Here is a 16,349-nt window from a genome sequence, read left to right as displayed (position 1 = left end):
TGTTTTAATTAATTGTTTCGATATTTCCATTCTAAGAAAATTTTTGTCTGTTAGTAGAGAATAAAATGGTACCAAAAGCATTTTTGGTGTTAAGAGGATTTTTCAAAGAATAAGGACAATTTAAAGGCCTGAAAAAGGTTAAAATTTAAATTCCCACGAGTACCTGGCTAGATTATTCTATAAATTACGTAAATTTATTGAAATGTCATTCATAAAACTGAAAAACAGAGCAGTTCGTGTTTGGCATGCTAGTAAATAAAGTATGCGAAAATACAAAAAGGAAGTCAATAAATAGAAATTAAGACAAGCCAGTATGTTCGAAGATTTTTTTTTGGTCAGACCTGAGTTTAAATGTTATTATGTACCTGGCTTTAATGAATAATGTAATGTTTTAAAATATAAAATTGATTTAATGTTTCTTTTATTTGGGGCGATTGTTAGTAGAGTTTATCTACTAATTGACCTTGAAGCATTAATTTTTATTGATCAAGCTGTAAGTTGTAAATTGTTGTTGTTTAATGGCTTACAAATTATAATCATTTGAGACCAATTAGAAGTACTTTTGGTTTTAAGTCGATTTTGTCAAAACATAAAGAAAATTTAAAGGTTTGAAAAGGTTAACAATTTCAATAAACAACAATTTTCTGATTAGATATTTGAGTTAGTTAAATAAAGTTTCATTATTTATTTAGAAATCGTGAGATGCGGTCTGGTGTGATGTAGGTTTCAGAAAAACATTTTCTTTATCATGCCAACGTTTCGCTCTTTATTGAGATCATCTTCAGGGCTCAAAGTGTTTGTCTTCTGTGAAATTGTGCCATTCTTGCGTGTCGTGTCGAGAGTGCCCCCGTGTGAGTTTAATTTATAAGGTCGTTAGGGGTGGCGTGCGTGTGTAGGCGTTATCTTTGTTGGCGGGAGCTTTCGCTGGATTAAGTCTTGAGTTTTTTAATATGGTTTTGGGCGGGATACACAAATTTCTTTTGTGCCCAGCCGAAGGTCGTGGGTTCGAATCCCGCTTGAGTTTTAAAATATGTTCATTTTTCGACTTTTTTTTTTTTTTTGCACGTTGTGTAGTATTTCATGCTTGTCTGCATTTCTGACAATTCTTGATGGTTTAACATCTGAGGTATTTCCCTACAGTATAGTTTGATTGTCCCTCATTCTGTCTAAAAAATCGTATTCGTTTTTCGTTCTGTATTTTTATTTTTCGTCCGGACTTTTTCGCATATTATGTCGTATTTGCCTTCATTCGTTATTTTATTGATTCCTTATATTGCAGATGTTATTGCATACAATTGGTTTTTTAGTATGTTTATTTCTTATGGTACTGTTTTCAGACTGTCTGCCCTGTATTTTTGATACAATTTTTTGTCGGTCGGGGTGATTTGAATCGACTCGTATGATGTCGGTCGCTGTTGGTTTTATGTATATTTCAAATTATAGTTTGAAGTCAGTTTCAGTGATAGTCAAGTCTTTAAATTAATAATAATAATTAATAAATGGTACTAATTTTTGTTTTAAAATTACTTTTCGTAAATTTAAGTTCGAATGATTATTAACCGCTTCGTCTTCATCTATAAACGATTGTTGACGTTTCGCAACAGCAGAGGTTATATCAACCCTCGGGGTGCCGGTGTTTTGTATGTCGGGTTCGAATGCAGGGCCGCTGGATTCGAACCCGGGACCTTTACCTTACAGTGATACGCCTAAACCGTTGCAGCCACCGACGCCCCTATAAACGATTGTTCAAGACGACAAAGTACATAATCAATGCACGTAGAGTTGTCAATGTTTTGTTTTCAATGTATTTTTTCAAAAGATAACGAAAATTAAAAAGTCTGAAAATATTAAAACTTTCAGCAAACACAATTTCCTGGATAAATTATTCTGTTATGTAAATTTATTGAAGCAACTTTTAAAATGCCGAAAACAATCAAGACGACAAATTGTACCGGATCGATATTAAGATTAAGGTATTAAACGTTATTATGATCTTTAATAAGATAAAGATATTTTCTTACGGGCAATCATATTCGTAGTGTACCCTCTCTTGACGGAACACCACAGGCGCTCTTCATGCCTTTCCTCCCACATCCTGTTAATCTTTTCGATCTCGGTTAGCTTAAGCTCCTTTGTTTGAGGATGACGAAGTTTCAATGAATTAATAAGCCTGCGCGTAAATTTGCATTGTATACCGCATATATGCAAAGAGCGAAAATTGCTTCCAACTCGGTTCAATCAATTTATCAAAATCTAATATATACAATGATATAATTTTAAACAATTGCATTATTTACGATGCATATAATACGGAAGTGTCTTTTTTTTTTTTTTTTTTTTTTTTTTTTTTTAAACGGAATGTATACTAAAACATTTCAAATCTAATAATAACGCTGATACATTACAAAATTACTGAGTTGTGTTGAGTCAAAAATCACAAAATGAGTGAAGGTTTAAATGGTTGTAAAAGTTCAAAATATCCTGTATGTTTTAATTGTTAGGGTTATTTATTTATAAACAACTTTTATTTTATTTTTTTGTTATCAAGGCATCATCTACAACGATTTTGAGATTTTTGTTGAGGTCTGTGGAGTGATTGACTGGAAACGACCAAGATACAGGGGTCATCTTACAACTTCTCTTGTTTCAAAAACACTAGTTTTTTCCATTTCCCACATTTTTTCAACTAAATTTCTGCTTATTATCACTGGTTTGGTCACCAGCGGGATTTGAGTTTTGAGGTTTTCTTGATGAGTAGGATGAAATGTCGTGTACGACAAAACAATCTGAAGTCGCCATATAGTCCAGTCCTCGCTTCTTCGGACTTCACCAACTCCGAAGTTGGAGAAATGCCGGCATGGCGTCAGACAGACCAATGAGGATAGGCAGACCGATTGTCAACTCACACCTCCTTGATGTCTGCAGGGTGATAACATGGGGGGGGTTGTTTTGACAATCCCGCTCTGCTTTTACTCACAACTCACTGTTTTGGCTATCTGTCGCGTTTCTGACTTCTCGCCATCTCCGTGTTTGGCTTTTGTGAAAAATCTCACTATTGTTTCAACTCTTGACAGTTTTAAGCCTAGTTTCGGATAATGCTGGTGTTGACGTTTAGACCTCACTCTTTCAGATTTCACAAGCTCAAAACGATCAGAAATGACCTAGATACAGGCCTCAAGGAGATATCTTAGAACTTCACACATTCATCCAAAACATCATCATTTATATTTTTACATTTGGGCATTTCTCACACTAAATGTCGGCTTATCGTTTTGGTCGTTCGGACGCCTTTTCGGCATTTCGCCAACTTTCATGGAGGGTGTGAGTTTTGAGTATTTTTTGATGAGTTGGGCGAAGTAAAGATTTCAACAAAACAACGCCTTTCAGAGTTGCCGTGCTGTCCTGACTTCGTTCCTTCAGACTTCACCAACTTAATACTGAAATTGGTAAAATGCCGGCAAGCTGTCTGAAATATCAAAACGAAGTTAGGCGGACCAAATCATCGGAAACGACCATGGAACAACTTCTTCAGTTCTGCGGGGTGTATTAGCAATGATGATGTGTCATGACCTCGCTATATCAGAGTACATATACACCAAAATGCACATATAAACAAGAAACAATTGAAAATTTGGCAACATATTTGCCCTTAATGCTCCTACGATGTTCAAATCTTCTCGGGTTGAATATAATTCAAGGTCCATAGCCACAATAAGACCCGAGTGTGGTTCTGAGTCAGCAGTCCGAAGAAACCTTATTACACCTTCTGTTATTTATGTGGATTACTTTCTTTCGACCTTTGAAAACGCGATAATGGTCTATTTAGACATGTGTGTTTTGTTCCAATGGAAGAAACCTTCACTGTAAGTTTACAACAACAAACAACATTTGCAATCTAACTCAAATACGCGACGTAGACATACTTGTATATCCTGATTGAATCCACGTGTCTTCCAATAAATGTAGTCATTGTTTAAAATCGAAACATAATCTATTAAACATCCGCCGGTTAACGAGTGTGCAACCGAAATAGGAAACGTAAAGTCGGCAAGCTCTCCTGTAACTTCTTAATTAATATCTCTTGGATAATTTTTCGATTACGGCTAAAAGTTCTACATCCAAGTCTTTTCTAAACTTGGAAAATCACATCTGACATCATTCGCTAATAACATCTTCATCATAGCGCAAAATGTTTCTTTCTGCTCCATCAGCAGACCTTTTTTTTAATAAACCAGCACTGAGCGGCAAAACATAATTAAGTTGGAAAAGAATAACAAAGTAACAAGGCAGTATAATATTGTTATTAAAAATATAACAGCTTTTCCGATTTGCCACCTATTTTAATCATACCACCAACCATTTAGAATGAACATGTATTACCAATATACAACAATATTACCAATAATCGATTTGCTTCTGTAAGTTCACCTTTTCATCCACTTTTTTTCCAACCTGTTTAGTGATTTACTTTAACACAAGCTGGTTTTGCTTCTGCTAGTTAATGACCATGTATCTAGTTCATCTGTGATGATCCTTGTCTTTTTATATTTCTGTTCTGTGTGTCAAACTCGTTTTGGCATTTTACCATGTTCAAGGTTAGTCTGTTTTCTTATTCGTTGTATCCTTTATAATTAATTGTAAAATAATGGATGTAGTTGGTCATTTCCGATCGTCTTTGTCGTCCACTTCTCTCCTTAACTTACGTTGTTACATTGCCCCTTCAAACTTCAAACCAATCACTGAAGATGGCTGAAAACGATTCGATTTCGACCGATTTCAGAGATTATAGCCGTTCTATACTCTGAATCCCTCTTGACATCCTTCCTTGAAACCTCGATCCACATTTGTGCAAATTCCACTACAGAAGATGTAAAAATAAAAATACCGCTTGAGTAAAAACTAATTTGATCTCTTTTATCCATTTATACTTTCGTACTTGGCAAACTTTATTTACAAATAGATAAACGTAAAAATTTTAATCTTGTAGCTTGGTCGTTTCCGATTGTTTTGGTCTGTCTATTCTCGCAGTTTTCACCAACTTCAGTAGTGGCTGTTTGTTGTGTTTTGTTTGTTCTTGAATGACATACACAACAGTTCCCTTATCAGTGTTTGGTCTAAGACGCCATCAAAACATATAATAAGAACAAACATACTCGTGTAAGAAATAAAGAAAACGGAGTCCGACACACCGTGGTATTCCATTCTTCACAACCACCTCAAACAACGCTTGTCTGCCTCGTGAGGCGTAGGGGCATGATAGAAAGATATGATAGGCTATAGATCGATTATCCCACGGGCAGGTGCTTGAGTCAACTAATCCGATTTTTGGCATGTGGTATAGTTGTTTATTGTGACTAAAACGGAGCGTGTATATGGTAGTGAAGAACCGACGAGGCCGGTTATCTTCCCGAACCACGGTCTGGAGGGTATCCTTGGTTGAGCCTCTGCGAAATAATTGACCTTAATGGTTCAATTGGTCGTATAATTGTTGCCACCTTATTTTTATAATTGATTCACATGAGGAACCAAATCCGCGTATTATTTGTCTATACCCTTATACTTAATAATCAATGTAAGTTTACGAATGTCTTGTAAAATAGGGTTTCGAAGTTGCTTGTTGAATTTCAGTGAACAAAGGACATTGACTATCAGGCCAAATCACTATCTCTTTACACGATGACATTCATATCGTTAGATTTCGCGGATTGTTATGCTTTCGGCTGGGAATTGAGAATCTTTAGCTAGGCTTTTAGCTGCTCCATACAGTCGATAGGTTTTGATCCATCCATCAGACCTCCACAGGCACAATGATATTGAGTAAGTCTAATTCACTTTTTAAGTCACGTGAAAGGTAGGTCGGCTAAGTCTTAGGTGCTTAACATTTGAAAACGACTCGATATACTCTAAGACGTCGGGCAAAACCTGTCAGCAACTGTTGATCGTGTATTGCATGACACGGGCTAGCCATTGTACTCCATAAGTATCTCCAAGGGAAGAATTCTCTTCGAATCAGTTGGGTGGAGGATTTACAGCTTCAACCAAGAGTGGTAAAGAAGCTATGTTCATTATTAAGCTCAACGAAACGCTAATCGGTCTGTACTGTACTTGGTCTAACATTCTCAAGTGTGTGTTTTTTAGGACCGGTTGTTCAATAATTGAAGTCGTGAGATCGATCAGGAATGAGGTATTTTAGGAAAACACCTTTCTCATTTTTTACGGACGTTTCGATTTTTATTCGGGTCGTCTTCAGGGCTTGGGTGAATTACGAAACATATGCAATACAGATGTAAATAATATAAATGATTATTTGTAGATCATGAGATGCGGTCTGGTGTGACTTAGGTTTTAGAAAAATATTTTCTTTATCGTGCCAACGTTTCCATCTTTATTGAGATAATCTTCAGAGCTCAAAGTGTTTGTTTTCTGCGTAGTTGTGTCATTCTTGTGTGTCGTGTTGAGTGAAATAATCATTAACTAACCAATAAAGACCGTAAGAAAAATAAATAAAAATATACATTTTGAACCAAGTATTTCACACTAACATAAAGTATACTTGGTCCAAAATTTACATTATTTCTGAAATATGATTTAGCAGTGTCAGAAAAGAAAATAAGTCCGTACTACAGGCGAGACGGAATTAATGCTTTATACGTTGTTAGACATAATTGAGGATGTGATCAATATTTAACTTAATAATTTGTAATTAATTTGCCATTATCTTTCACAGATTAATTGTGGAAATTTTTCTCTTTTTTTCTGATCGGTTATTGCATTCTTCGGGTTTTATTTATGTCGTTTTAAATGGAGTAAATAATACGTGCGTGCCTTTGATTTTCTTTTACATAAGTTCTTAGTGTAGCTTTTACATTTCTAAATTTATAAATATGTCAATTTTCCGACTTTTCTGTACGACAGGTATTTCTTTCTAACTTGTCTGTATTTATGAGGGTTCGAGGTTGTTTTGTTTGATAATTTGCAAAACTGAATTTTCTATCATGTGTTGATAACTTCTGTGCTAATAAAAAGGACACGACTTGCAAAATAACACATAAACCTGGAAATGAATCTGGCGAAAAGTCGTAACGCGTCTGTCAGATTAAGCCAGCGAGGATAGGCAGACCAAGACGACCGGAAACGGCCAACTTACTAGATTAGAAGCATTACGTTTCAGTATTTGTAAATAAAGTTTGCATAGTATGAAAGTATAAATGGATAAAAGAGATAAAATTAGTTTTTACTCAAACGGTATTGTTACTTTTACATCGACTGTAGTGGAACTGGCACAATTGCGGATCGAGATTTCAAGGAGGGATGTCAACAGGGATTCAGAGTATTGAGCGGCTGTCAACAGCAATCTCTGAAATCGGTCGAATTCGAAACACGATTGGGGACCTCGACGGGATAGGTTCTAGTACCTGTATATTCACATTAAAGTGTTTTAAAATGGGGAAGAAAAAAGTCCAGAGTGCCTCCAAGGCTGATGCGCACTTATTTCGAAAATAAAATCAAACTAAATTATAGTGAGGGAGAAGGTTTTGTAATCGTTAGCTATACACAACGGCCTATTACGTAAATCGGAATTTACCGCTTTAAGCCGTCGCTGAAAGGCAATTAGATCAGTTCTAAATTACAAAATACCTCAAAGACAAATATATATATATATATATAACCCCGATAAAATTTATTTATTTTCCATAATAACTAGGTATAAAGATTAAAAATTGACGTAAAACGTAAACAAAACATTAATCAATTGTTGTTTACATTTATAGTTGTAGACCTCAGATCATCCTTCCTCGAACGCAAAGAATGTTGTATGTCTTTTTTGACTTCCTTGATGTGCCACAAGTGTTCGATTGTGGCACAAGGTCTCCTGTGCAAAGTATGTCCTTCGAAATACCCTCTACTTAATTCTCCGCTCTTATCTAAAAGAGAAGTTCTTTCAGGTCCGAAAAGAATCTAATTACTCCGAACACTACCCTCTGGCCATGGGAGTCTCTGGCAGGGCATTGTGCTCGGCCCACTTCTTATACTTTATACCAATCTTTATACTGCAGATGTTCCCATTAAATCTACCTCCTTCCAACTTTTGCCGATGACACAGCAGTGCTATCCTCTTACCCCGATCCTGCTGTTGTTTCGGAATTTCTGAGGGAATATATCACAAGTATAGCATATTGGTGTAAACAATGGAAAATGAAGATAAATGAAAGCAAGTGCGTCTATGTCATTCCGAAGCAAATCTCCTCTCAGCGTTCCTATCGCCAAATTCGACTACGTTAGTTACGTTCGGTTTCACCTAGACTCACGCTAAACGTGGAATCAACATAACGACGAGACTTAAAACGACGCTACAGCTTACGCTACAAACTAATAGGACGACAATCCAAGCTATCAACGAAAAAACTTACAATTTACAAAACGCTACTACAACCAATTTGGACATACGGGATAGAACTGTGGGGCACCGTTAAGTGTTAAACATCCAACGCCTCCATTATTTTCAGCCTAAAGTCCTTAGATCAATTATAAATATAATATATTATCTACGTCTCCAATACCACCCTCCACAACGAACTAAAAATCCCATTTATCCAATACATAATTCCTAAAATCTCTCCCATCACCCGAATAGTCTCGCCCAAGCTTTGTCCAACAGAACCCATCCATATAATCCTAAGGCGCCCAGAGAGAAAATGATCCCGCGACCTCCTTTCTGAGGAGTAGGCAGTGAAGTTTGTTCAGTGAAGTGAATGGAAGAATAATATTGATTATTTCCTCTCTACAACGTAAATATATCTATGTTCACCGAATTACATATTGTAAACAAAGATTGCATACTGTAATAAATTATTTTTTAAAAATTATAAAATTTTAACTAATCCTTTTAAACTCTCTGGATTAAAAATAATAAAAATCGTTTCAATTTTATTCTTTCCGGAGCCAACTTTGTACTAAGAGAAGGCAGAGGTCGACCGCAATAGTATCACAGCTAGAGACGATGGTTTTATTGCTCTTACCGCATTACGGACGTCATTTAACGGCATGGTTGATAGACAGTCAACTCCAAACGTTCCGTAATGTAAGGATGAGCTCTAAAACAGTCATCAGAAGGCTTCGTGAGAATAGCATAGTCACTAGACGTCCCGCAAAGGTTCTCTACAACTGGAGCGGCATCGAGTAGAAACGCGACTACGCAAATCGCATTATGCTTGGACATTTGTACAAGGGGTTGTTCTCTTCTCAGATAAGTGCCGGTTTGGATTGTGGCAATCAGATGAGACAATGAGAATTGAAAGCATTGCTTCATGTCACCTTACGAAACATACCCAGTTTTGATATGGGGTGAAATCAACGACTATGGCCGTACCGAACTGATTATCATACAGAATGGATCTTTCACGGCACTAAGGCACATTGAATAAGTTCTTATGGAAACTGTGGCCCTATTCGCTCCATGTATGAGCCTAACGCATGATAATGATCGACCGTATGCGGCTCGAGTGTCACCCATTACTTGGAGGATGTAGGAAATATCACAATGAATTGGCCAGGGATTCTGTTTCACAAGACGAAATCCGATCGACGATCGATTCGACGCCTAGAAGACTTAATGCTCTCCACGAGGCAAGAGGAGGTAATACGCTTAAGAGCAATTTACTAGGTAATAAATGATTAGTTAAATTTTAAACTATCACTAAATGATTTTCCGGTGTTTTGATGAAATTTCATTCACGCCATCATAATTAAATAATTTTTAATAAAACTGATGAATTTCTGATCTCTTTTGATTTGGTTTACCTCAAAATAAGTAAGTTCTACTTAATATAACGATAAAAACACATGTAGTTTGAACTAAACAACAAAATACGAGTGTCCTTTTCGTAGTGTATTTACTCGGTTAGATTTTTTTTTTCAAAAAGCAGTTGTATTCGTTTGTTCACGTTTAGAAGCAGATATGTCTATCTAATGCGTGATGTGGGCTCAACACAGACGAGTTCTGAAAGTCAGACGTGACTCCATCGGTACATCGTGGCGTTCATCATGATATATTTTACATTATTAGAATTCAACAAATCGCCCACCCCCTTAAAAAAAACGACAATAGGCAGAGTTTAATTTATTATAACGTTCCCTGAGAAGAAAGAGAAAAATGTACGTGAAAATATAAATAATAAATATCCGATGCTCTGTTTTTTAATGTCCTTTTATAGCCCAATTTTCGGGTTATTTATTAAGTGAAAGACTACAATTTATAAGCCTTTAAAGTTGATCCCCCGAATAATTTGAAAAGTAAAACTTTTCATAAAGTCAACTAATTTTTAGTTAATTAATATATGCACTTGTTTATAATCTGGTTTTCAGTGTCAATGGAAAAAATTGATTCATTTTCAATGTTAAAAGGGAAACAAAATTCAATTTTTCCCCGATAATCCAAATCGCCGTTCCGCGAGGAGTATCTTAAAGCCATTGATTGCGGATCGCCAATGTCCTCCTGGGTGAAATCCTCGGTCCGAAACGCTTCCAGGAACTTAGACTTTCCCGTATTCAGTGAGTGGGGCGATGTGAATAAAGATGACAAAATGAAACCACGACAAATGCGTTCATATTTCAGAATGTTCACCATTTGTTCGCCGAGCGTGTCCCGGATTAGTTATGGGCTCGGGTTCTTTCACCGGCTCCGATTATCCTCACATGCTCTAAGCGTTTTTTAAGAAAGCAGTTTTTCAGAGACTGACTTTTCTAGGACGGAAACTAAGAAATTATGAGCAAATTTTATTATAAATTATGAAAAACATGTGAATCGGATTATGTTAGCCGAATTTAAAGTAATAAGTGGTGAGAGTCCGTCAAATCGTTTCTCTATAACATTCTCTCTATTGCCATATCCACTTCTCTCTGATTCTCTTTCTCGCGCCCCCATCCTATCAAACTGTAACTTAATCTCACGCTAACTTTTTTGATCACATCCTATCATCTCTCATTTTCTCTCTCTTTATCTCTTTCTCTCTCTCTCTCTCTCTATCTATCTATCTATCTATCTATCTATCTATCTATCTATCTATCTATCTATCTATCTATCTATCTATCTCCACATATCTACATCTATCTAATATATCTTTTTATCTATATACCTCACTGTCTCACACTCTCTTAATCTTTCTTTACCTATCCACCTCTCTATCAATCAATCGCTCAAACTCTCTCTCTCTCTCTCTCTCTCCCTATCTTTCTCTCTCTTTCTCTATTCATCACCCCTCTCTATCTATCTAACGATCTATCTCTATCAATCTTTTTCTCTTAATCCATATAACTTACTATTTATTTTTCTATCAAACTCTCAATATGTCTATCTATCTATCCATCTTACTATCTATTTATCTATCTCTCTGTCTCTCTCTCTCTCTCTCTATCTATCTATCTACCACACTTACAAAGTCTTTCTTTATTATCGCACTCCCATTATTTATCCTTCCCTCTCTATCTCTCATTCCCTCTCTGTCTCTCACTCTCTCTCCGTCTCTCTCATTCTCTCTCTCTTTCTCTCTCTCTCTCTCTCTCTCTCTCTCGCCCTCTCCCTGTTTTAGGTGTATGTATATTATCATTCTCTCTAACCATCTCTATACGCTTGTTCTCACTCTCACTGACCCTGCATCTCACGATTCTATCTCTTTCACTCTCTCAATCTCTCTTTCTTAATGTCACTACGCTTAAAATACCTAGATAGATAAATGTCTTATTATTTGCTGTTTTGGTTACATTACAATTTTTAAATTATTTACAAAGGTAAAAGCATGTATTATCGCTGGACATAATACAGTTTCTATAACGTGCAAATCAATGTTCAATTTTGTATTTATAATACTTTTATAGAATTTCTTGCTTTTGGGGTCAACCTAATGGTTACTATTATGTGTATTTAAATAAAAGAAATGTCCAACCTATCAATTTTTTAAGAAAGCGAATCGTGGATAGAAAGTAGGTGCATACACAATACATTAAGTGACAAATGTACAAAACGTTGTACAGTAGGGTGCAACTGTGATAAAGTATGAATAATACAGTGTAGCGGATAGGAACAGAATTGTTTATTGTAAAGATTTCGTATTGCTTGCAAAAGCATTCATTTTTTTCTTATATGAACAGTTTTTAAAAGAATAGAAAAATGAAAACTCTGACTGAGAGTGTCATACTCGTTTCTGAAAATCTCTATTTGTTTACGACAACGTTAATTAACATGTACATAAACTTTGATACTCTAATATACATATTAATTATTCGACCAAAGTAATTATAAATTCATATTTTTATTAATAAATTCAATACCAGCGTAACAAACATCTAGCAAACTGTTGGTACAAAACTGCCCCCAACTGAGGTTTTTTCATGTCTGGAGTCAACGATTCTGTTGTGTAAAATGTGTAGATTGAAATTCCTAAAGATTTCGGCAGGATTTTTGAATTTTTTTTCTGAATTCTGAATTTGATTTCAATTTATGTATGATTTGATTGGATTTATTAGTAAATTTGAGGGTGTTATTTGTTTTAAAGGAAGAGCGTACAGACTTCATCCTATTCTAGCAGGGCCAGCGTCATTTAAAAGATTAATATTGATCAAAATTTATTGTCACGATTGCCTTCGAAAGATTTTATATTTGAACTTAATGTTTAATTAATGTTATTTATGTGTCTTTGGCTGTTAGCTTCGTTGATTTTTCTGATGTTTCAATAGAGGTAGTCTAGAGTGTCTAAGAGTATTTTTCATGTTGAGAGGCAGACAATAAAGTAAAAACCAAATAAGAAATATGAATACTGGGGGAGAACACTGATAGGTGAAGATATCACCGAATTTTATTCTTGTCATTAACGGAGAGAAGGATGTGCTTATCTGGCTGTTGGTATCGCGACGTTTCAGCTTCGCTGTCGTTGGACAAAAAGGTCGATAAAGTCACCTCTTTCTCCGACTCGGCGACGACAATAAAAAAGTAGAGAAGTGATTTTGTTTACCTGGATGATGCGAGTGTTGGACGACGACTGGTCGAGTCTGTTGCCTGCGGTGGTCGGCGTTGCCGAGGCGTGGGGGAACTGGCAACAATGCGTCCACAACAATGCCCTATCAATAAACTAATTATCATTTTAATTCAACATCGTGGAAATGGTAAAGATTGACGCACCTCCGGCCGCAGACTAGCGAGACTCGACGGATCCCGGCCTCCGGTCGGAGGGACGCGAGAAGACGATTGCCCGGTGGCCGCCCGCCCCACCAACAAACCGGGGTCATCGCCTTTTCACCATCCGCTGAAACAATTTGCAAAATTTCAAAGATTGCTCTACACAGGCCGCCTTTTCGGATTAAGTTTGAATTTGGGAGACTTTAACGACACGGCACAGAGAATCGAAATGAAATATCTTGCCTCCGAGAATAAAGCTATTTAAAGTTAAATGTTATTTACATTTTTAGAAATGTCTTTATTGGTCAAATTTAATTCACAACACTTCCTCATTTTGTTTTCTTTTATGTTAAAGACCGTCCTGCTTTCCTCTTTATCCTGAAATCATACATCATCAACGTACATTTCCAATTTTGCCGGGTCATGACCTCTCATCTTTTCAATATACGGCCCCTATCCATTATTTTATTTATATCTAACATAGTCGGACTTCAAATCGTTAAATACACGCTTTGCTGACAGCACAACTCCCATTTATATATATGTGGACTCCACATCCCGATCTCAAATTACTTTGAAAAACTCAATAAGAGGTAGACAATAAAATTTATCTTAATAAATTTACATGCATTCTTCGACTAATTGCTCTTCCTTTTCTGCTTCACACCTCCAATCTGTGATTTTTATGGACGAATTCGAACTAACACGCTGGGCATAAAAGGCCGAAGCGAAGCGTTTTTCACATTTCATCAAACTATGTACCGATGGGCTTTTGTACTCTTGAAGTTCATCCGATCCTCCATTGTTCCATTAAATCTCGACAGGCAAAGATCCTTCGTAAAATGTGTCAATACATTTACGTCAGCCTGGATATAAGTATCCCTTTCCACCCACACTTCAATACTTTCGAATAGCCATTGCCCTCCTTCTACTACCTACGATACTATGAGAAAAAGTATATGGTGTTGTCACCGATTATTTTTTGCTGTTTCTGATCATTTTGGTATTCCTATCCGTGCTGTTTTGGTCCGGTAGTCGCGTTTCAGCTTTTTACAATGTAGACCAATTACTGAAGATAACGAGGGGCCCAAACGTGTCTGACAGATCAAACCAGCTAAGATAGACACTCCAAAATTGCCAACAACAGTTCTTTAACCAACAGATCTAAAAAGACCAGCTCTCAATAATTATATTAGCTCGCATGTTACAACATCATATATACTAGCTGAAATATGGTAACTATTGTTCGTAACTAACTGTAGCCCAGTCATTTGGTTTGCAAGGCAAATTTAAAAAATTATTTTAAGGATGTAGATTAATCGTCTCCCTTGCAGGTCGGGTAATTCTCCCTGGTCCATTTTAAGTAGCTGGCCTGTGCGTTATTATGTTAATTGGGTTTCGTTATTGTGTCAATTAGATGGAAGGATGAACCAAACAAATAGTGCACCGACCAACCGCTCAAGATGGAAGAATGTGCTTGGCAAACAAAACCAGCAAGAATAAGCTGATTGTATGATGATTTTTGTGAGATTTCCTCCTGTGACCTGTAGGGGGATGAACCTGTAATTTGATCATTACCGATCTCGTCTCGGTCTAACAACTGACCCAGCGAGAGTAGGTAACGAAAATAATGTGCCACAAATGTGATCACAAAACTTTTTTTCATATGGCCACAGCACTAACACTAATGCCAGCGCTGCATCCGGAGGACGCCAGGGGACAACAGCATCCAGCGTGAGGGATTAAGGAACAAGGAGGTCTAGAGACCATCGTTGATTAAGTTGATATGACGGATATGAGAATGTGTAGAGAGGGCTCGAACAATAGGATGTGATGGATTGACAGATTGGTGCGAAACTTTTGGGAACGAACCGGCAAAAGGAATGTTGAGGTCGTTATGGGATGTGAGGTTAGTGGCACAGTAAAGATCTTTGAAGATCTGCCTGAGAACTTTTGTTTGGAAGGATAGATACGCTGGATGTTAGATGGCTTGGCACACCCACAGTTCCACTTCATATGTCCAAAGTGGTCGCAGTAAAGACTTGTATTAGGTTAGTTCAGTGTTGACGGCCAAGATGTTTAATATCAAACGTCTGAAACTGATCTAAAACTTTGTTTGATTTTTATTTCTACTTGAATATGCAATTTTCCTGACAGGATGTTCTTTTTTTAACAAATTGGCCACTTTTCTTCCTTTAAATTAACATTTGTATATCCTTAAATTGTTTTTGTTCTTCACCAACCGGAGATTTCATCAGTAGATAATATTATTGGTTATGTAATAATATATATTTTTTAATAAGGAGGAAGAGACATAAATTCAGAGGTTTGCTGTTGTAAAGATAAAGAAAATCCTGCAGATAGCCATGAACGATGTCAAAAGAAAGTTCTCTATAGAATTTAAAAACAATATTTTATTTATTTTCATTTCGTGTTGTACTAATTAAAATGTTCTAAAAAATTATACAGTCAGGAAAATAAACTAGGTAAAATGAATAATTAGTGAGGATGTGATTTCATTGTTTCCGGCTCAGTATTGCAAGTAGAAGCATTTTTAAGTAATATGTGTCGCCCAGTCGTGGATTAAAAAATTAATAATTCAATGGGTTATTTTGTCAGTTTATATCTAGCAGATGAATAATCCAAGGCAAATAACAATTAATTAATTATTGGAGGGGAGAAAATGAAGGAAGAAGAAAAATTGGCAAAAGAATAGCAAAATAAATCATTCGTAAAATTTTATACATTTTTCTAAACCTTGATTTTTCCATGATTACACTTTTTTGGGGGTTTTGATTTGATCATACTCCTCGAAACAAGAATGTACCGATCCGACAAAACCTACCATTCGAAAGCTTATTAAATGATGCGGTTTTTGTGAAATTTGCCAAGCTGTATCGCTCAAAATTCTTCAAAGATCTTCCAAAGTTTAAATTTTATAAGTATGCGCCAGGGAATCGACTATCAGTCCTGAAAGGGTTAGGGAGATAGCTCATTCTTTAGATAAATGTAATATATATTTTAAAAATTACCTTAATTTTGGTGAAAATTGCATAGTACTTGAGAAAATCTGGGTTTTTGTCATGAGAAAAGTTCATTTTTTCAAAAAAAAATTTACAAAACGATATTGTGATATCTTCCGTGAGGTTTGAGTTAGAAAACTGATTTTTGCGGCATT

At 36.1% G+C, this 16,349-nt stretch overlaps 1 protein-coding gene across 1 annotated transcript in view; it reads right to left on the bottom strand.

Moving 5' to 3' along the window:
- LOC106665260 (rho guanine nucleotide exchange factor 17) overlaps window positions 1-16,349 on the bottom strand; it is a 72,763-nt gene that overhangs the window by 53,849 nt on the left and 2,565 nt on the right. The window contains exons 3-4 of the mRNA XM_014391569.2: window positions 13,175-13,298; window positions 13,008-13,113 (exon numbers count right to left, since the gene is read on the bottom strand). The gene's annotated coding sequence lies outside the window, so the exon portion shown is untranslated. The remainder of the gene's footprint in view (window positions 1-13,007; window positions 13,114-13,174; window positions 13,299-16,349) is intronic.

The sequence above is a fragment of the Cimex lectularius genome, unplaced genomic scaffold, assembly GCF_000648675.2.
Source record: "Cimex lectularius strain Harlan isolate CLEC.00 unplaced genomic scaffold, Clec_2.1 scaffold297, whole genome shotgun sequence".
Lineage (NCBI taxonomy): Eukaryota > Metazoa > Arthropoda > Insecta > Hemiptera > Cimicidae > Cimex > Cimex lectularius.
Note: the sequence above shows the minus strand (reverse complement) of the source record. Positions and strands in the feature narration are given on the sequence as shown.